This window comes from Pipistrellus kuhlii, unplaced genomic scaffold (genome assembly GCF_014108245.1).
Source record: "Pipistrellus kuhlii isolate mPipKuh1 unplaced genomic scaffold, mPipKuh1.p scaffold_m20_p_4, whole genome shotgun sequence".
Taxonomy (NCBI): Eukaryota; Metazoa; Chordata; class Mammalia; order Chiroptera; family Vespertilionidae; genus Pipistrellus; species Pipistrellus kuhlii.
Genome location: NW_023425540.1, coordinates 68369830 through 68392713, shown reverse-complemented (window position 1 = coordinate 68392713; position 22884 = coordinate 68369830).

Here is a 22884-nt window from a genome sequence, read left to right as displayed (position 1 = left end):
CTTGCTGTCTCTCTTCTTCTGGTACCCCCATAATTCTGATGTTGGTATGCTTGAAGTTGTCTCAGAGGTTCCTTACAATATCTTCATATTTTTGGATTCTTTTTGCTTTTTTTCTTTTCCGGTTGGGTGTTTTTTGCTTCTTCGCATTTCAAATCTTTGACTTGATTCTTGGGATCCTCTAGTCTCCTGTTGGATCTTTGTGTATTATTCTTTGTTTCAGTCAGTGTATGTTTAATTTCTAATTGACCCTTTTTCATATCCTTGAGGATCTCACTAAATTTCTCAGAAGTTTCTAGAAGATTCTTGAGTAACCTTATAACCCTGATTTTGAACTCTATATCCAGTAGTTTGCTTTCCTCCATTTCTTTCATTGTGACCTGTTTCTTTGTCTTCACATTTTGGCTGCTCCCCTGTATTGACAGAGTGGCTTTGTGTGTAGGTGTCCTATAGGGCTGAGTGCCTCAGCCTCCCCAGTCACATGAGATAGATGCTCTTGAGGCACTCCTTTGTGGGCTGTGTGCACAGTTTTGTTGAAGTAAGCCTTGATTGCTGTTGGTATCACTGGGAGGAATTGATATCCAAGCCAATTGGCTGTGAGGACCAGTTGTGTTTAGAATGAGAGAACTGCTGTTCTAGGACTGCCCTTATGAGGCAGGACTTGCTTCAGTGGGGCTTTGGTGCTCACTGAGTCTGCCCCCTGAATGTGTCTTTTATGGATCTGAAGAGTTATAATCTGGTGTGATCTCACTTTGACCACTGGGTACACTGACTCTTGGATTTCCAAGAAGGTGCAAAGTCAACCCCTGCCTGAGGCCACCCAGCAGGAGCTACAGAGAGATCTGCAGATTCCTCCTTTGTGTTTGGGGTTTGGAGGTTCCCAGATGTGGCACAGCTGTGAAGCAATGCAGGCTGCTGTGAAGCCTTGGGCCTTCTTTTGGAAGCTCTGGGGCTCTCTGACCCAGCTACAGTTTGTTAGGTTTTAGGTTGCAAAAGGCCAGGCCATTCATATGCAAATGCCTCTTAGCACAGGTTGAGTGGTGTTGTAAATTGGGTGAGGCCATGGCTTCAGGGAATCACAGGGTGGTGAAAACAGCAATGGTTGCTTGTTGGCCCTGCCTGAAATAGGTTCCTGGGTCTCTATGTCCCATGGTACCATGCAGGAACAGTGAACACTGGGACCGCATCTAAGAGAAAGTCCCCATTTGTTCCAGCTCGATGCCAGACAGTCCAGTTTCTCCCCTTATGAGTCTGGGTCCCCAGAGTCTCGCCCAGTACTGGAATTTAGAGCAGTCGGGAGTTTGTATCCCCTCACAATTGAAAAAGACCACAGCACGCCCAGTTGCCAGATTATTTCTATGTGTAGCCATACCTTCACTATTCCACACCTCTGCACCTTCTACCAGTCTAATGTGCTTTTCCCTTTCCTTCTTGTTGTAGAACTTCCACTCAGCCAGCCTTCCCGTGGTTCTGGATGATATCCATTTTTTCTTTCAGTTGTAGTTTTGATGTGGTTGTGGGAGACAGCAAGTTCAGATGTTTTCCTATGCTGCTATCTTGGTTTCCCCAAGAATGTTTCTCTTGAAAGTGACTTCCAAGTGCAGGACACAAAGAGCCTCAATTATTACAGAATTTTTTCTTCTCAACTATCTTTTGGGCAACTGAATAAAGAAAGAACTGGCTTTGGGATCAGGAAAACCTGAACTTTACTCCTGACTTCAGCATTTACCAGCTATGTGACCTGAGCATCATCTGAAACTCAACTTTCCCATCTGTGAAATGGGATTAACAGTACCTCCCTCATGAAGTTATTAAAAGAACACAAGCAAACTGCTTAGCAAAACTGCTGCTGCATAGCTGACATTCAACAAATACTATCAATAAAATTAATAATAATATGTAAATGGCCTAGATCACTACCAACTACATAATGAAACATTATTATTGTTATTCTGTTTCTCAGAGAGCATTTCAGTGGTTTGTAGTTGGTAGGCATGCAGTAACTGATGGTCAAATTAATTTTTAAAAACTTAATGATTACATACACAATGGAAACTGACAAGCTTCTTAATCCATTGAGGAAAAAGAAAACTTCTGAATTCCATGCCTAAAGAACCCTTTACATCCTAAACAGCTTAAAAACAACCCATGTACCTCAGCCCAGGCTTCACACACCATGTTATCATCCTGACAGACCCTCCCTGGTCAGCCCAAGAAGAGAGCAGTCAGTGGCACACATCCTTCCCAGAGAAGGGGCTGGACTGAGGCCGTCATTGTCAGCAGGGCTGTGAGTCACCAACTGCTTCTGTCTGGAACTGAATCAGAAAGTGCTGTGACCATGAAGTTGTGCTAATTTACCTGGTTACAAGGCCATACATCAGAGTGGGAACATCACAGACATTTGTGTTTGTTTGAGATGACATCTACTTGGACTTTGAACAAAATATGGAGCTATGCCAAAACCGGTTTGACTCAGTGGTAGAGTGTCAGTCTGCGGACTGAAGGGTCCCGGGTTCCATTCTGGTCAAGGGCATGTACCTGAGTTGCGGGCACATCCCCAATAGGGGTTGTGCAAGAGGCAGCTGGTCGATGTTTCTCTCTCATTGACATTTCTAGTTCTCTATATCTCTCCCTTCCTCTCTGTAAAAAATCAATAAAATATATATTTTTTAAAATATGGAGGTAATAGGTATCCAAACACCTCCGCAGATCAGTAAATGTAGGACACCACCAGTCTCCCAATGAGAGCATCTCTCTCTCATCATCCCCACTGCTGGCAGACAACCCTTCCTTTGTAGATTTTGAGGGGACAAAAGAAGGAGGATTTGCCTATTCAGGCAGCCTATCTCAGTTGAGGCACTGTTTTCTTGAGCCAGGACAGGGAAAAGCTATAAGGAAGAATCCAGAACAGGAATAAGACGGTACTTAGGCAGAGGTGGTTGACTGCTCCATGAAGAGGCTAGTTGGCAACATTCTCTTGGACATGAGGAAAAGAAGTCCAGTTTCAAACAGATATCTCAAAGTCATAGCTAAGGAATCCTGGGAAATGACAACATTTTCAGTGGAGGACATAACTTTTACTGACAATAGCATTGTCATTTATTAAGAGCAAATGCCATGTTATATGCAAAAAAATATTTATTTTGCACAATAATTCTATAACGGGTACTGTGTTTGTAGGGCTGTGGTGAAAGAATATCACAGACTGGATGGCTTCAACAATAGAAATGTGTTTTCTCACAGGTCTAGAGGCTGGAAACCTGAGATCAAAGTGCTGGCAGGATTGGTTTCCTCTTAGGATCATAATAGAAGGATCCGTTCCAGGTTTCTCTCCTTGGCCTGCAGATGGTCATCCTCTTGCTGCCTCTTTATGTAGTCTTCCCTCAGAGCATTTGCATCCCTGAAATATCTTTTGTGTGTCCAATTTCCTCTTCTTATAGGACAGGGATCAGATTGAATTAGGGCTTCTCCAAATAGTCTTATTCTAACATAATCATCTTTTTAAGGCCCGATCTCCAGTCACATTCTAAGGTACAAGGGGTTAGGCCATCAGCATATGGATTTGGGGGGGAAGGCACAATTTAGCCTTTAACAGATACCATGATTTCTATCTTACTGATTTTAAGATCTGTTGTGTATAACATAGCTAGTAAACAATAAAGGCAGAATTTGAATTTGGGTCTGTTTGACATGAAAGACTGTTACCTCTACTCTAGGGATGACACTACCTCTAAAAACTGGGAAATGACAACATGGGAAATAAGCAGTACAGAGATAAAGCTAACAGTGACATCAAGGATCAGGATGTATAGGCTACTGATATGTCTAGAAGGTTTTTGGAGGTGGTTTACTTAGCAGCCTGCTTTGAAATGCATAATAAGTGTAATTCCTGCAGTTATAAATTAATTTACATTTTGTTCCTTTGTTACTATAGAAAATTTCTCTAAGCAACAGAAAAATCTATATTCCACCCCTGCACAGGCACATACCTGCCCTGGCTAATTATTTAAGACATTGTTCAAAGCTATGCTCCTAATTAACAGTATGCACTGCTTATGCCAAAACATGAGCCCAGCATCTCTCACAGTTTGTAATCCATCTGGTCTCCAGGCCCATGCTGCCAGTGTCAGGTATGGCTGCCATCCGCATGTCACCTGTCTTCCTGCATGGGGTGGGAGGAGGGGTCCACGGTGGGTAATGAATCAATAACACTCAGCCAATTCTCTGGACTCTGTTGACATGCATGGCCAGTTTTCTCTTGTGATTAATTACACTCACTTTTGCAGAAGAAATAATTCACTTTTCTGGGGAGCTTTTCTGATTTTTTGCTTTTAAAAGAAAATCTCAACAATCTCCTAGCTCAGAAAGGAGTCCAGCTCAGTATAGGTGATCACAATTGTCAAAATCCAAAGCTTGAAAGGGAGGATGGTTATAAATACAAGGAAGGATGTGTGTGTGTGTGTGTGTGTGTGTGTGTGTGTGTGTGTGTGTGTGTGTTTAATATGCACAAACAAGAGCATAAACACAAATCTTAGGCAATTATGATTTTTCTCACTAAGGTGACTATATGTCCTTTTTTCATAGTTGCCACCTATTTCAAAAAGCCTATTAAAGTAAATGTACAAGCAAACCAGACACTGCACATCTCAGATAATAATATAGTCAAAAAAGAGCAGATAATTAGAGATATATTCACAATTAGACATAACTCTCTTCAAACAAAGAGCGACCCCCAGTTAATTAATGTTTGTCAAGTACTTTAAAGCATACAATTAAATATCCTAGACATTGCCACCTAAGACAGGAAGACAAAAGGACTGTGGGGAAGCAGCTTAGGCTGGCTCTGGGTCTACCTTGCTGAGTTATTCATCAAATTTACCAAAGAGTGAGATAAAGACCCACATGCACACACAATAGTTGAAACTAAATTTCCTTGAAAGCTATTGCTCTGTCCCTACCTCTCATTTTTCTTTATGGGTGAGTGGGAATAATTCTTTGGCAAATCATTTTACAGAAGCAGTAACATCAATTCTTAATTATTAATCTCATGATCTGTTATTTATTGAGCATCAACGGTGCATTAGATGTTGTACAAAGCACAGACAGCTCCAAGTTTTAAATCAAGCTGATTCACTCAGAAATGTGGGTCTTTATTTCAGCTTCCCTCCCCTCCCCCCCACCCCGATGAGATTTGGGCAGTGAGCTGGATAATGAGGTGCTGTCTGCCTTGGAAGGAAGTATCTTTTTGCCTCTTAGGTTTTATCACGCATCACATAAGAGCAGAGCATTTACCTGAGAATCAAAGACTCCAAACTAGAGAATGGACCTTGAAGGACATCATATCCTGTGGTCTCAGAACTGAGCTGATAGAGTACATCCACCTTGTAAGCTGAGCACATACCATTTTATTTTTACATATTTACTTATATGGCATATACATACACCATAGTATGAATACATTACAAACATTATAAAGCACACAAAACAAAAGGCATTTTAAAGATAACATGAAGCCCTAGCTGGTTTGGCTCAGTGGATAGAGCATCAGCCTGTGGACTGAAGGATCCCAGGCACATGCCAGGATTGCGGGCTGGATCCCTGGTGGGGGTGTGTAGGAGGCAGCTAATAATGATTCTCTCATCATTGATGTTTCTAACTCTGTCTCCCTCTTCATTCCTCTCTGAAATCAGTAAAAATAAAAATAAAATGTTAAATGTCCTGTCAGAGATCCAGGTAAGCTCATGACTTCAAATCCCAGGATATTTAAAAATGATAATAATAACAACATGAAGATAAAATGTTTAAAATAATTTTGCTTTATTGTATTTTATTAAAAATAACAAAGAATTTTTGCTCTCACTAAAAAGATGTCACCATGGATAATATTCCTTTACTGAGAATAATGCAGTGGCATACAATTCATTATTTTTTTTAAATCTTAGTTTAATATTTTGTGATAAAATTGGGTGCAACTTTGCTGGCTGCCACACTGAAAAAGATGCTTCTCAAACACATGTCCATCCAAATGAGAGAAAAAGTGTTGGGCTTACCAAATTGTGAAACTTCTTTTTAATCTCATCCATCAGCTATGTGAAAGTTTTTAGAGAAATTTGCTAGTAAATTACTATTTTTCTTCCTCTATCATTTGATCTTCCCAAAAAATTAGAACTTACTGTATTTTCATATATTTAATAACTATTTAATAAGTAGTCAAAATACACTGAAATGCTTCATTTTAAAATCAATTTTAAAATTACATCTCTAAATTTTCTAAGTTTGTGAAGTATGGTTTTAAAATTTTACACACTTATACAGCTTTGGCAGCAAAGATAACATTAATGATTGAAGCATTTCAGCCATTATTTTCAAAAGGCTTTCTTCATAGCACCAGTTTCTTTCAAAAAGTAACTGATAGCCCTAACCTGTTTGGCTCAGTGGATAGAGCATCAACCCGAGGATTGAAGGGCCCCAAGTTCAGTTCTGATCAAGAGCATGTATGTTGGTTGCAGGCTGGATCCCTGGCCCCGATCGGGGGCACACATGGGAGGCAACCAATCTATGTCTCTCTCTCACATCAATGTTTCTGTGTGTCTTGCCCCTTCCCTTCCACTCTCTCTAAAAATAAATGGAAAAATACCTGTGGGTGAGGATTAACAAAACACAAAATATCTCATTTCAGAGGAGTAAATTGTTTTAGTTGACTGATAAAAGCCTTCCTTTGAATTCATTTTTTCATTAATTGAGTGATTTGGCGAAAGTCACTTTACCTTTCTGTGCCTCAGTTTCTTCATCTATAAAGTGGAATTAGTAGTTCCTATTTTCCAGCACTGTGTAAAGAGTCAATGACTTAACCAATTTAAAATAGAACAATGCCTGTCTCATAATAAACCCTAAACAAATGGGACATTTAAACATGTTTAGTTTCTCAGAAATTTCCACCAAAAGTCCTACTGACAACAGTTACTTATCATCACAGAATGTCAACATAATTGAGTACATCTTTTTTGTAGAAGAAAAATGCACAACTTTACGTTTAACTCTGCTTTAGTTATTTTGACCCAACATAACCCACAAACCTCTCTGTCACACGAAAGATGGTCATGGTTATTTCCCATTTTGTTCAAAATATAAAGGTATTATTACTTGCAATTCTATTATAATATGTTGCATAAATTTCTTTAGCTGGGCACAATAAACTACAATAGATGGAATATGCAAATGAGAAGAAACAAATGAAGATACTGCGGCAGCCTTCATTATTGGAGGACTCCTGCTTTGCCTATAGAATTCTATGAGTCATTAGATAGCAAATATTACTCAGCTTACTTCCTTTTCCTACTTTTAGATAAAATGTGAATATTAAGGAGATATCTTTTTTTCTTCTGCCTTCCACTGTGGAGTCCACTGATCTGGTCCAGTGACTTCCCAATGGAGATTCTCTGGATTCTGCCCAGAGCTTCTGAGTCAGACTTTCAGGTTAGGCCTGCTTCTCCACCAGCTCCCAGGCTGCCTTAGACTGACAACTAGATGACTATCTAACCTTCCCACAGGGGAGGTTCCCTGATCATAGCTTTGACAGGTGGTCATCCGCTCTTATTTTGGAATCCTGTAATTGTCAGAAAATGTTTTCTTCTGGCTCCCTATCATTTTACCCACATGTAGGAGTATTTTGCTCTCTGGTGTCACACAGAAAATGATTCATGTCATCTCTTCTCCTTTCCCCCCTCTACTCCCTACACCCTTCAACCAATCTCTATTTGACTTGATTTCTGGGGTGCCTTTCCATCCTGACTCTCCTCCCCTGGCTATTCTCTTACTTGGAAATGTTGCTCAATATTCCATATGTCATCAGACCAGTTCAGGAGCAATGAGTGTGTGACCTCCTCTGACTGCTGCTGCATCATTAATACCAGAGATTTGTCATCACCAGCTGAGATTGATATGTTCTCTCCATTTGGGTGCTTCATGCATATGCACTATATATATTCATTGGTAATAGAAATACCTTTTGTAATTGAGATGAAGCATTTTCAAACTCTCAACAAGACAGTCCCTCTGTGTCTTGTATATGTACTACACTGGTTTACAGTGCAAAATCTTAAAGACATGATATCATTTATTTTGTGTCTCATAATCCTGTCTCATATCACAAAAAATAGGAGATCAAAACAAACCCTGAACCTAGTAAGGTCAACTGGTACCTACCAGACCTAGTTCTGCCGTATAACTCTTAGTGGGTCACTACATTTTCTGCATCTCCCTATGCTTACCAATAACATGAGAATAGCAATGCCTACCCTCCTGACCTCAGAAAGTTTTAGCAAGGATTAAATGAGTTACAAATTGTGAAAGCCTTTTAAAATAATTAAAAAATTTTAATATTATTAATATAATACAACCTGAAGGCACTTACTAAATATTAATGGGGGAAAGAAACAGATAAATAAATGATAGAAAGCAGACTGACCAACGAAAAGAAAGGAGGATCAAAGGAAAGATAAGAGATAACATCAATTCAAGCTCTTAGCACCTTAAGACAGTGTCTGTCATGATGACAACACAGAAAGAATCACAATGCTCCAAGTCCAGTGCAGTGTTTAAAGAATGCTGGGCTTAGTTTCTGGAGAGGGATCATCTCACCCACGATTTCCATAGCCCCAGGCAGTTAATGAGGCATCTGGTGCACCTGTCCAGAGTTTACCCAGGAAGACATGTAATGGGTGGGAGGCAGGAGCTAAGAAGCAGGGCTTATATTCATCAATGCACGTTGCTAGTCTTCCGGGGACTGCAAACTAATTGCTGAGCAGCAAATCCCATTTGACTGTTTAAGTAAAAGGTTATGATTAATATCAAGCTAAAAGTGTGTGCCTTTCTGCGTTTTATTAAATAAAACACACTAATGGCTTATGTATGAAATAAAATTGCATTGTAAACAAGTTTTTCATTCTCCCATGAACTAATCATCACAGGATATTTGGTCCTATGCATTTAGTCATCCATCCATTTATTCAAACAAACATCTCTTAAGTGAATATTATGTGCCAGGCTTTATCTCACAGAGAGCAAGGCTAAAAGATGAATAACCTTACAGTCTGTGGACTAGAATAGCAATTTTCAACTGGTGTACTGCAAAGAGGCACAGTAGTGTGCCAGGAGAATTTTTAATCATAGGCATTAACCTCTTTTCCCTTAGGTTGACAAACAAAACAATGATAACAGCCAAAACAACAATAGCCATCCAGTGTGAATGAATCAAAATCATATATTTTTTTTGATGTGCCGTAGAATTTTAGTAATTAGTTTATATGTGCCAGGAGGTGGAAAAGGTTGAAAACCACTGGACCAGAGGGTGGTGGGAAGGAGACAGAGAGACAAGAAGAGAGAACAACTTAAGTGCAATATGATATGATAGCACAAAGGTAGACTCAGGGTGCAGGAGGCACACAGGTGATCTTTGAACAGTAAATGAGTCTGGACTTAGTTGGGGATCTAAGAAACCACTCTAGGTGGTTTAAATATAGGGAATTAGGTGTTAGCAAAATCATTGGAAAATCAGGAGAAGCAGCCCCTGTACTGAGCCTGGAGAAAAGACTCCTAGACTAATATTGCAGAACTGCACCCCCAAGGGGAGCTGCCCTCTCTGCCATATTCGGGATACTTGGGAATCAAGAGGCTGCCAATGTAATGTGGTCTCAACGAGTACACCTCATCAGCAGCTTTCTAAGGATCACAATGGTTGGTTCTGCTAGATCCTTACTGGAAAAGAAATGAATGAATGAATGAATGAATGAATGAGTAGTAGCAAACCACCACTGCTATTGCCATTTAAGTCGGTTCTCAGCAGTGGAGAACATCAAGTTGGAGAGATCTGAGGGTAGAGAAGGGAAAGGACTGAGGGAAGAAGGATCACCATGTATGAACACAACCAGCATTGAAACAATATCCCTGAGAGCTACGCACAGAACCAAAAGGCAGCATTTGAAATGCCACAGTCTCCTTGGGCATTGTCTTCACTGACACTAACACAAAAGTCAAGCCCACTGGTGTGCAGTAAGTTGTCTGGTGGAGTAAATATGAACGCAGAGGCAGGAGACAGTAATCCTCTTCCTGGCTCTGCCACTAAGATTACCCCTGGGGGATTCAGGGGGCATCATTTAACATTTCTGACTTCACACTTCCCCACCTGTAAAACAGAGTTTCCATGATTCTCTGCTAATAAATGGGGAATTAGTAAGAAATTGAAACTCATCATCTTGTGAGTGGTTTCATACACACGAGCTGGATAGTCTATTTAATGGGGGCGGAGAAATCTTCATAGTATAATATTTGCAGAAACTGGCCTTGCGAGCAGTAAATTCCTTTCCTGATAATATCGGGTCTAGTAATAATTAATGTCGTTTTTAAACATTCGTTTAAAATCTTGCTTGGCGTTGACTTGTATTGACATAACCTTCAAACACGTGGTATCTACAGAACGTGTGAAGTGCAATTAACAAGTTTTGCTTGAAAAAGTTTGTGTTTGGTTTGGTTTTTGTTGCAAAACTAGGGCTAAGAAGATGGCGGATGAAGAGCATATTCGGCACTGCATGCTTTACGAATTCCAATTAGGAAGAAAAGCAAGTGAGGCTGCAAAAAACATCTGTAGCGCTCTTGGTCAAGATGCAGTTAGTGCCAGAAAATGCCAGCATTGGTTTGAGAAATTTCGCGAGGGAAATTTTTCGTTAGATGACAAGAGTGGTCGAGGCCGTGTGTCCAATTTTGATCAAGAAGCTCTTCAAGCTCTTTTGGTGCAAAATCCTCAAATTACCCAACAAGAGCTTGCGACAACTTTAAATTGTTCACAGAAAACAATTTCCAATCAATTGCGTGCACTTGGCAAAGTCCAAAAGTTTGGAAAATGGGTTCCTCATGAGTTGACCGACAACAACCGTAATCAAAGAGTCACAATGTGCAATTCGCTCCTCTCTCGTCAAAACCGTTTGCCGTTTTTAGAGCAAATTGTTACCGGAGATGAAGAATGGGTGCTGTATGTTAATTTGAAAAGGCGGCCTCAATGGTTGGACAAAAATGAGGCTCCACAGCCCACGCCAAAACCTGACTTACATGCGAAAAAAGTAATGTTGTGTGTTTGGTGGAATTTTAAAGGAATTCTTCATTATGAACTTTTACCATCTAACCAAACCATTACAAGTGCAGTGTATAGTGCCCAATTGGAAAGGTTAGCCCAAGCTTTAAGAGAAAAAGAACCCGCGCTGATTAATCGGAAGGGCGTAATTCTTCACCACGATAACGCACGACCGCATACTGCAAGAATCACTGCTGAAAAACTGCGCCAGTTGGAATGCGAAGTTCTCCCTCAACCTGCATATTCTCCTGATATTGCCCCTTCCGATTACCATTTGTTTCGTTCTTTGCAAAACTTTCTTCTTGGAAAAAAATTTAATAATGAAGAATGCCTCAAAAATGCATTGACCAAATTTTTTGCATCAAAATCACAAGAATTTTACAACAGAGGGATTAAAATGCTTCCTGAGCGTTGGGCACAAGTAGTAGAAAACAACGGCAACTATATTGTTGATTAAATTTTGTTGTATTGTTTAAATAAATTCGATTTAAAAGTATTAGAAAACGACATTAATTATTACTAGACCTAATACAACTGCAGTTTTGTTAGGATAATGCTAGAAAACTGGACACCCAAGAAATACTTGTTGGTACAAAATAAAAATGTAATCATCGTGAAATTCAGGTTTCCTTGGAAATGCAAACTGTGCCATGGCATGCTGGAGAAACCTGCAATCATGCCGCACAGGTTGATGGGCAAGGCAAAAAATGAGAACATAGAGCTTCCCATTGTTTGCTGGGCCTCGCACTCCGCCAAGGTGAGGGCTTGGCAAGCGGAGTAGCCTTCCGTTTCCCAGTTTTCATGAATATGTAAATCACCTAGTCAGAATAGATGTATTTCATGCAGTTTGGAAAGCCACGTGTTATTCCCTTTCTTATAATGGTCTCTTCTGCTCCCGGTTAAAGGCTAAGAGGCTCAGCAGCTGCTGAAGGTCAAGCTACCACGGAGTTGCTGAGTTACAGCACACAGACAGCAGTAGAGACCATGTGGCGGTAAATCACCTGCAGGAGCACAGGCTTTAAACACCTCTCTCTCTCTCTCTCTCCCTCCCTCCCTACCTCCCTCCCTACCTCCCTCCCTCCCTCCCTCTCTCTCTCTCTCTCTCTCTCTCTCCCCACAAAAGCTTTGAAGGGTAACATACAATCAGATACGTATGAACTGGCTACTTTACTTGGTTAGATTTTCTGCCTCACCATCTGCACTTATGTGAGAATCAATGATGCTCAGAAAAGGAGACCACTGTGAAAACAAGAAACCACAAATAACCCCAGAATTAGATGAGGGAGGGCAAGGGGAAGACTGCAAAAAACTGTGAGTAGATGTCTTTAAATAGGCCATTGACCTCACTGTAGTGCACATGTGTCAAACACAAGGCCCGCGGGCCAAATCCGTCCCGCCAGGCCTTGCAATGTGGCCCGCATCGAGCTGTCATCACTGCACTCCGCTGCGTTTCCATCACAATGACAGTTTATGACTGTTCAGTAAACCATTTGGCCCACGATTTAGGCTGGATTTTAGATTTTGGCCCCTTCTCTGATTGAGTTCGACACCCCTACTGTAGTGGAAGGAAAGAGTAATTTTGGGTTGTGAGCTTTCTCCCAGATGAATGGAGCTAGATAGTAACATATTTCTCTGTTGCTTCATTTTTACACACACACACACACACACATACACATTTGGTAAGAGATAAAGATGCTCTTTGCCTTAACCAATTAACAATTACAGAATAAGAAATATGACTATACTATAATTAAATTGTCACTGGCAGTACAAAAGGGCAATGCCAAAGTTTTCTTGTACTTCTAATGAGTTTTTCTTACATTAAATGTCTTATTCTACCATGCTTATGCCAATTATTTTGACTAATGGGAATAACTGATCCCCACTTTCTTTTTAATAGTCATATTTGCCATAGTACTGTTATACTTCAGTCTATCTGTTTTCCCCCAGAAAGTAGTTAATATTCTTGATTTTATAAATAAATTTTTTATATTTATTACCATTCTAAGACATTTATTCTGAATCCTGGCCAACTTGACTTGCTGTTATTAAAAAAAAGAAGAAGAAGAAGGAGAAGAAGAAGAAGAAGAAGAAGAAGAAGAAGAAGAAGAAGAAGAAGAAGAAATATTAAAAACTTAAGAATGCCGGTTTTTGTTAATGCCTGCAGGGTAACAAGCACCAATTGGGCAGTTATGTGGCTTATTCAAGCTGAAATATTTTTTCTCTGTTTTAATCTTTTTAAAAAAATATTGATTTTTAGAGAGAGAGGAAGGGAGATGGATAGAGAGATAGAAACATGAGAGAGGAGAATCATCAATGGGCTGCCTCCTGCACACCCCCTACTGGGGATCAAGCCCATAAGCCCAGGCATGTACCTGACAGAATTGTACCAGTCAGGCATGTACCTGACCTCTTGGTTTCTGGGTCAATGCTCAACAGATCTTTTTTTTTTTAATTATTGTCTAAAGTTTTACATATGTCTCCTTTTCCCCCAATTGACCCCCCTCCCAGACATTCCAATCCACGAGGGCAAGCCCCCACCACTCCATCAGCTGATCTTTTTAATGTGTGGTAGCCAGTGTGAGTTTGTATAGAGCTATGAGAAAGTGGTCTTGGCTTTAGGGCAGGGCCAAAAGGTAGCTGTCAAAGAAGTCTAGCATCTCTTACATTGCTGAATTACTCTTTAAAGGTTTGTTGCAAGGACTGATAAGGACAGAGCAGGAATTGTGGGAATGAAACTCCACACAGGGATTATGGAAAAGAACTAGAGAGCCTGGCACAGGGATAAGCCTTGGGTTGAACCTCAGAGGCCATTCCTCCAGCATTCTTGGGGCCACAGAGGGACCTCTGGCTTTCCATGAGTGCTTGCTCTGTGGGGGTCTCTTCAGGAGGCAGGAGGCATGCAGACATGGTTTGGGTTGAAGGGGAAGACTGGCTGGCTCTCAAAGGCTGAAGAGGATGGCTACCAGGTTCACCTCGAGGGCCCATATTCCCTCAGCAGCCAGAGAGCACAGCTTCCCTGCATAGTGTGGGTTAGCCAACTGCTTCAGGGGTAAAGAAGAGCATTACCCAGCTACTCCAACCAACAGCCCAAGCAGAATTCACAAAGTGGGTGAAGACCTTAGAGATTTCTTGTCTAAATACCCAAACATAACCTCATCTTACGTTCACAGTCTCTGAATAATTGCTCTGCTTTTTGCTTCATTTTGCCTGAGCAGGCTCATGAAGTAACTGCAATAAGAGTTGAAAGCTTCCACAGAGGCAATATAGTAGTCATAAACAATCCCTTTGTTTATGAGAAACAAACCCCAAAGTTTCTCATTTTCTTCTGGCTGTTTATAGGAAGAAAAAAAAATCTTTATTGATTATTCTAACCATTTGCCAGTTACTTAGGTTTCCAGGATGCTTTTATATATTTTAAAATCACGTTTGTGTTAAACACCAACAGAAATGAACAGAAACACTGTGTAGGTCCTAGTTCATGGAGATGGTAGTTCTTCCCCTATTTCAGCTATTTCACTCTGAGGACATTAAACTATTACCAAGATCAACTTCCCTTCCGTGCCTCAAGGACAGATTTAATTTTGTACAACTCTCAGACTTGAGGCTAATAGCACAAACATCTGGACTCACAATGGAAAATTGGTTCCTTCATTGTGAGAGCTGGAATGCAAACCTGAGGGAAAGGCATGAAGAGCTTCTGCATCTCAGCCACAGACTGAGAAATGAAATGGAAGGGTCTTCTATGAGGTAAGGAGGGAGATTGACAAGATATGAAAACTGAACTTCAAAAACCATTCTCCTGCCATCAAAGTGGTAGTCAACTTGGAATTTTTATATTGGGAAAATGGTAGAGCAAGAGATAGAGAATACAGGGTTTTTAAAAAGCAACTTGCAAACACTCTTAGCAAAAATCATACACTGTGTCCCACAATGCTGACAGAATAAAGTGAAGGGGAAGATTTTTAACAATTGTATTTGAAACCTTGGTTCTAGCCCAAAATATAAGGTTGATCCAAACCCTCATGCTAGATCACATGTGTCAAACACAAGGCCCTCGGGCCAAATCTGTCCCGCCAGGCCTTGCAATGTGGCCCGCACCGCGCTGTCATCACTGCACTCCGCTGCGTTTCCATCACAATGACAGTTTATGACTGTTCAGTAAACCATTCGGCCCGCGATTTAGGCTGGATTTTAGATTTTGGCCCCTTCTCTGATTGAGTTCGACAACCCTATGCTAGATATTGAGGAAATCCAATATATCTCTTACTAACTGGGAAGAGGTGTATTTGTGTGTGTGTATGTATGTGTGTGTAGGGGGGAGGGGTGTTACAGTCATAGAATTCCTTTAAAAAAAAAAAGAAAGAAAAAAAGAAAGAAAAAGAAAGCTTTCCAGCCTTTAATGAATTGTTGCTCCCTGCGGTATTCTGTGATCATGCCCATTATATCAGTGACCCACACATGAGACGCAGTTCCTTCTTGTAACTTAATTTGTCACCTGCCCCTCTCCTCTACCACCAAAGCATCAGCAAACACAGTTAGCAGAACTTTCACTGGAAAGGTAGAAGCCGCTGCATGGGTACAATGTTATGCAGGCTGTCACATCTTACACTGTAAGAAAAGCAGTTGAAAAACCTTATCAATCCTTTCAGCCATCCCATCTGGCTGTAAAGAAATTACTGGACCAAAAGTCAGATATAAATACAGTAAAGCAACAAGCAGACTGTCAAATTACAGCTGGGAGGGTAGGGAGATCTGGGGGAGATAAGAGATCAACCGAAGGACTTGTATACATGCATATAAGTACAATCAATGGACACAAAACTCTGGGGAGGTTGGGTATGAATAGGAGGGGGGACAATGTTAAAATATGTACAAAGATAATAATTTAATAAAAAAATCAATAAAATATAAAAAAGAATTTAAAAAATTAATTTATGTATATTTTTACAATATACAAAATAAATCAACTACCAGAACGTAGATAAAAAATTAGCCATTTACATGCAATAAACATTAATATTTCAAGATGTCTTTGCTACCTTTAAGAAAATTTTACTATAGATAATCTTCCCTTTGAAAATGATTGTTGGCTCCTTTACCAGAGGCTGCCATTTTGCCTGGAAATAAAAGATTTTGCTAGACAAGAAAAAAAGAAATTACTGGATCCTAGCCATTTAACCTCCCTGATCCTCTTACCTCTTTCCATTCACACTTATTATGGGTTGAAGTATGTCCCCCAAAAAATATATATTTAACTCTTAGTATATGTGGAGTGATTTTGTTGAGAAATAGGATCTTTGGAGATATAACCAAGTTAGGATAAAGTCATTAGAGTGGGACCTAATCCAATATGACTGGTGTCCTTATAAGAGAAGAAGAGGCACAGATAGAAACACATGGGGAGAATGTCATGACCTCGAGGATAGAAAGTGGACTGGTGCAGCTTCAAGCAAAAGAACACCAAGGATTGCCATGAAACTAGAAAGAAGCAAGGAAAGGTTCTACCCAGAGCCTCAAAGAGAGACCTTCATTTAGGACTTCTGGTGTTCAAAACTGTAAATGAATCAATTTTGTGTTATTTTAGGCCCCCAGTTTGTGGTACTTGGTGGGCAGCCCTAGAAAACTAATAAACACTCCCCTCTTCCTTCTTTCTCCTCCCGCTTACTTTCTCGGCAGAGGCATTTAGCATCTCTCCTAATATCTTGGCACCTATCCTCGAATCCTCAGATCCTTGGTCCTTGACAAGTGGCTGAAGAAGGGGTTTTCCTACAAGGACAGTTCCCTCCCTAAGAGAAATTCTGGTGCCAGAGGTTAAAAAAAAATTTTTTTTTCTCAACTATCTAGACTCTAGGGTATTCAAATTGTTAAAATAAACCATCCAAGTGTCCAAGTTAGATTTGGGGATCAAAACTCAACAAATTAGCTGTTGCTTTTGATCAAATAAGCAGACCCTTGCTTCATAACCATTGGCAGCTTCCCATTGTCAATAGGGACAAGACCTGCAGGTCCATCAGAGCCTACCAAGCTGGCACAGAGACTGGCCTCTCCCTCCCCGTGCCTCATCCTGGACTGCCCTCCCACTTCCACTCTTTGCTCTGACCACACTGGCTTCTTTCAGTTCCTCAGTTTCAACACATACTCCCTCTGCCCTCAGAGCATAGACTCGGCTGCTCCTGCTGCATGAACCTCTTTTCTCCAGATCCCTGCCCCCACCCCTCTCTGAACGCACGCCTAATCAGCCTCTGATCTCAGCTCAACTGTCAAGTCCTCTGACCCACCTTTTCTGACGCCCCAGGACTGAGTCACGTCTCCCAATTACAGACCTTTATGGCATCCACTGTTTTTCCTTAGAAATGTTTCATAGTTTTTAATTACAATAGAAACTCTCTTAATTGAGCTCCTCAGGGAATTAACTGATGTTTTCAAATCCATTTGTCAAATGGGTTGACTGATAGATTAGAGCATAATAAGTGCTTGTGGCTTCTGCCAACTAACATATACCTTCATCACTTCTACCCCCACCATCTAAGATCTATCCTTACTAAGAGGAAGTTGTTTTTGTCCCCAATCCAGTTGTACTTGATTACTATAATTATGTAGTTTAATTAAATATCACCTAAACTGATTAAATATGAGCATAAAAAGAGAGTTGCTATTTCTATGAAAACTATGTTAAGTGCTTTGGAAAGCTGGGGGTGGGGGTTGCTCTTTAAATTAGACAGGACAAGTGTGAAAGACTGGAGAAAAAAAGATTATAAAAATCTAAATGAATTCAAATTACCTCATAAGTGTCTTTCAGTTCTCCCTCCACTTTAAAGTAGCTGAAATTGGAAATTGCCGATGATATACATTTTGAGTGAGCTTTATGCTAGCAAGATGATATAAAACTCCAGTTACTGAACTGATCCTCAGTGAAAGCACCGTGGCCCTATCACATTTGGCAAATATATATATATATATATATATATATATATATATATATATATATATATATGTTTAATTTTGTGTTTTAAATTTAAAAAATTATGCATACATACATATACAATACATATTTTAATGATTTTTCCACTTTAACTGCATTTTACAACTACCTACTCAGCTACTAGTCTTGCTCTCATTGGAAAAAAGGTCTTCTACAGTAAATATTTATTGATGTGATCATTTGTTTAATATTAATCTTCACTTGATTGTGAGTTCCATTACAGTAAAGGGCATGTCTGTTTGGTTCAATCCCAGAGTTCTAGTGTCTAGCAGTGACACATAGTAGGTACTCAGTAAACATTATTCATGATTGAAAGATAATTTCCAACCAGCCAGTGTTGCTCAGTAGTTATGTTGTCCCATGAAAAGGAAGTCATAGTTCAATTCCTGGTCAAGCAACACACCTGAATTTGGGGCTCAATTCCCAGTGGGGGTATGCAGGAGGCAGCTTGATCAATGATTCTAATCACTGATGTTTCTATCTCTTCCTCTACCCTTCCTCTCTATGAAATCAATAAAAACATAATACATTTTTAAAAGATAATTTTCCTCTATGTTGTGCTATGCAGTCATAGGAAATAACATAGCAAAATATTTAAGCATATTACTTAAGATGTTCAGAGTAGCAAAAATATATATATCTCTTAAAATTCTCCTGAGCAGTCAGCGTTAACTTCAACACTATGGTAGACCAGTCAGTGTGTCGGGGCATGTTGGAGGACAAAGGTGTCTTTTCTTTCCAACTGATAGCCGGGACTGATAAGTCCTGTTTTGTCTGAACAGGACTCCCTGGATGGGTGTGGATCTGAATCAGGGAACCAAAAAGGCATTTCTTACTCTTCTCTCCTCTCTTTATGCTATGAGAAGTCTAACCTCCTCCATGATCTTGGGTTACTGAACATAACAGAAGATTTTAATCCACAAAAAATGAAAACCTTTTCCCATTTCAACTCCATCTCCTACTTCTCCAGGTAAAACAAAACTTTTCCTGAGGAAATGATATAAATGTGCTCAAGTGTTCTTAAAAGATCCCACATAGCACAACACATTTATGAACTAAACCAGGTTTCTTTTCATTTACACATAAAAAGAATATGTATGTGGTAATGGGAAAAAAATATATAGGTAGGAGTTAGGAAATGTTTTCCAATTCCTGCTCCATGTGATTGCCCTCCTTACTCTTTAATTTCCTTGTCTGTGAAATGGGGTTGCTATCTTATAGAATTATTGTGAAGGATCAAATAAAATGAAATACATAAAAATCCATAAAATGCTACAAAGGTGATGGATATGTTACATGTCATTGTTACTATAAGATCCCCATGCCATATTTCCTCGTCAACTTCAGTTCTTGCCACTTTATGCCTGGCAGGCTGTACACCATTCATTTCCTTTAGCAGGGAAACAGGTAACTTCTGTGATATAATTTAAGAAGATGTTGGAGGCTATTGGTGTTACAGTAGACAGCCATGGTCCTGCTCCCACAAACCTTCTGGGAAAGGCCACATCTCCTCCTGTAGTCTTTTCAAGACAGACATACAAAGAAGGTATCAGTCAAGGCCCCTGGGAAAACAGTAATTTCATTGCCAGTATTGGTTTAAACTTGAACAGCTTTGGTATCCATTTTTTAGGTGTCATTTCTTTTGGTTCCTTCCTAGTAGCCCAAACAATAGAAAACCACAAATCCACTTCCTTTAATAAAATGTAAAACTCTACATCCTCTGTATAATGTATGTGCACTCAAGCTATACTAATTTATTCTACAATTACTTTTATTTTTTTTAGCATTTTTATTTGGCTCTTATACTACATAAATAATGGTGTTTACATGGGATGTTGTTTACGTGAAAAGTTCTTTAACTAATATAAATGGCATAAGTGGATTACTGAGCAAGCCTTACTACAAATAAACATTTTTCTCCTCTTAAATTTTTCTTTACTGTTCTCTGAATGTCTGACACAAGAGCAGAGTTTTTTAAATGTCAAGGGGAATATAGAAATCAGGCTTCTGAAGTCCATTCTCTGGTTAGACAGGCTTATCATTCTGTTTCCTGTAATGCTTGGCCTGGGGGAGTCAACAGTGACTCTGCTGACCCAACACATCCAGACTCAGAAGCCTGTCTCTTTTTTTTGGGAGGTTGCCACTATTTTTCTTTATGACCTTAAACATAACACAATATCTGGCCCTTACAGATCATTTCCTGTGAGTTGGCAGTACTGGAGATTAGACACTCCAGAGACAAATAAATAAGGACCTCACTATAAGGACCAGGAATAAAACTTACCAGGTTTCTAAATACCTCCATTATCATGGTAACATCACCCAATTGTGGCAATTACTGAGACTGTCCCTCCTAGTCAAAGTTCAGAAAGCATATATTTTGAATGGCAGCCTAGAGCCAGGTTACTGTAAAATAGGGTTGGCAAGACAGTCACCACTTGTCAGGACATACAATATTTTTCTAAGGTATTCTCAAGGGGAAGCACTGACATCAGGGGAAAAAAGGCAATTTCTTTACTCCTGCTTTCTCAGAAGTAAAGCCGGGGGGTTGGAGTGAAGATGCCTTCCTCCACAACATACATCTAGCTCTTAGGTCGGGGAGGCCTGGCTCCAGGTCACCTCTGGAAGAACAGGCAATGTGTCCTCTAAAGTACCCTTGGAGTTATCTCCGGAGCTGCAGGCCAGACTGTGACCAGCAGGCTTTCTATAGAACATTCTTCAGTCTCAGAGCTGGCAGGGCGGGAGATCTAAGAGAAAAATTCAACCCAGGTGAGTTCTAAACTGACATGCCAAAACACAGAGATCCTTGCACCAATCCTATCCAGGTTCCCAGGGTTAGTTTGGGATTGGAGACCAGACCTGGAGGACTGGTCAAATGCCTATGACAAGCATCCTTCAGTGAACCAGCTGTACAAGCCTCATCACTACACTAAGACCTTTACATCACTTGTTACATGTTAAAATGTGCACATATTCCATATTTAATAGTTTACTAATAGAGAATTTTATAATTTTGCTTATGAAATTATTTGACTAAAGTGACTAATTTAAAATATGCTGTGATTTCTCAACACTCGTCATATATATTTAGAAACTCTCTCTCAAGAAGAGCATCTCACTTAAAAACTGTTTTCAAATTTAATGAAATTGTTATGAACACTAAAGCCAGCAATGAATGACGTTGACTCAGTATTATATCCTGTGACCATTTAATAAATGTTAAGTTTGCTTTGTCAGTTTTCCATTTTTTTTTGGGGGGGGGGCATTTTTTGTTTTTATTTTGAGACAATTTTTCCTTGTCAGACTCTAAGCTACCTTCCCAAGCACAGCTCATATGCCAAGAACTGTGAGCCCATACCTACAGGCTAAACTGGTCCTCTGGGCTCCTGGCATTCAGCCAAACACTCCCAAAGTGCTTGGGTACTGACTACAGTGAATTCCAGGCCATTTCATGGACTTTAGCCCTCAACTAAAACTATTATGTGGACATACTAAGTCTTCTGCTATCTCCAAACTTACTAATTAATTTCAAATTCTAAAAATTTCTGTATGTTTGGCTCCCTGGAGAAATGTTACCCATAACCAATGCTAAAAGCCTTCACTGTTGGCCTTTGGTGAAGTCATCCTTCTCCTTCAGTGGATGAAATCAGGTTTCACAAATCCAATTTATTTTGTTTTTGAACAAGCAATGAGATCTGGAAGCTGACATGAAGTTGCATTTCTAGGACACCTTTCTTTACTCCAGAACATGTTAGTTATACATGCACCACCAAGATGTTTAGGACTAGACCCAAGATAAATTTCCTTACAAATATTATATCAGCAACTGTTAAGTGGAGTGAACTTAGACTGACTTTTTCCACCCCTGAAAGATTAGTTCTTATCAAAGTGTATCAACTGAAAAATAGCTGCAAGTAGTCTGTTGCTGGTCACAAAATCCCCTCTTTTGCTATCAGCAAATGCCAAAGTGATAAAGTAAGAATTTGAAAACTCTGCTTTCTAGATGTGTCCTCTAACAATGTCACTTAAACAATGTGGTTTGTTTAGGAGATTCACTTCTGACCTTGGTTTGTTTGTGTCTCTTTTTTTTTTTAATCACTGAAAATATATATTAAGTGTATAGTGGTAAACTCATGGATACTGGCATCAAATAGCATGAAATGGAATCCTAACTCTGGCATTTCCTAGCTCTGAGAACAGGGCAAGTTATTAAGCTTCCATTTCTTCATCTGTAAAATGGTACTAAGAATACTTAATAGAATTGTTCTCCAGATTATCAAGTTAAGGAATGTAAAACTGTTGGTGATCAATCAATAAATGTTAACTTTGAATATTACTCTTATTATTCATCATTTTCTCACTATTTGTAGCATTGCCATTCAAGCCACCACACCTACACCCTGGCTACTTAGCTGCCTCGTGCCTTCCCTGCTTTTACTCTGCTCTCACCTACCCCATTGCCTTCTCAAAAGTTGAGAATCCTTCAGAGTGGAAACGTAACTGGTCAACCAATGGGTCTGTTGTGCCTGTCAGTTCTAGAGCCAATTAAGCAGAGACAGGGCTGAATCATATATGAGTGTTTATTCCAATAACGCTGGTATTATGAGAGAGGAGCAAGTCATCCACAAAAATTTGTTCTGCAACCACCCATCAGCCTGCTGCTTATATTGGGTAAGAAAAAGATTACATGGGTAAGTAGGAATTATAGGCATGGGAAAGTAGGCAATTCGGGCTGGGGTGGGATCCATTGTTTGGAAAACAAAGTTGTTAATCTTTC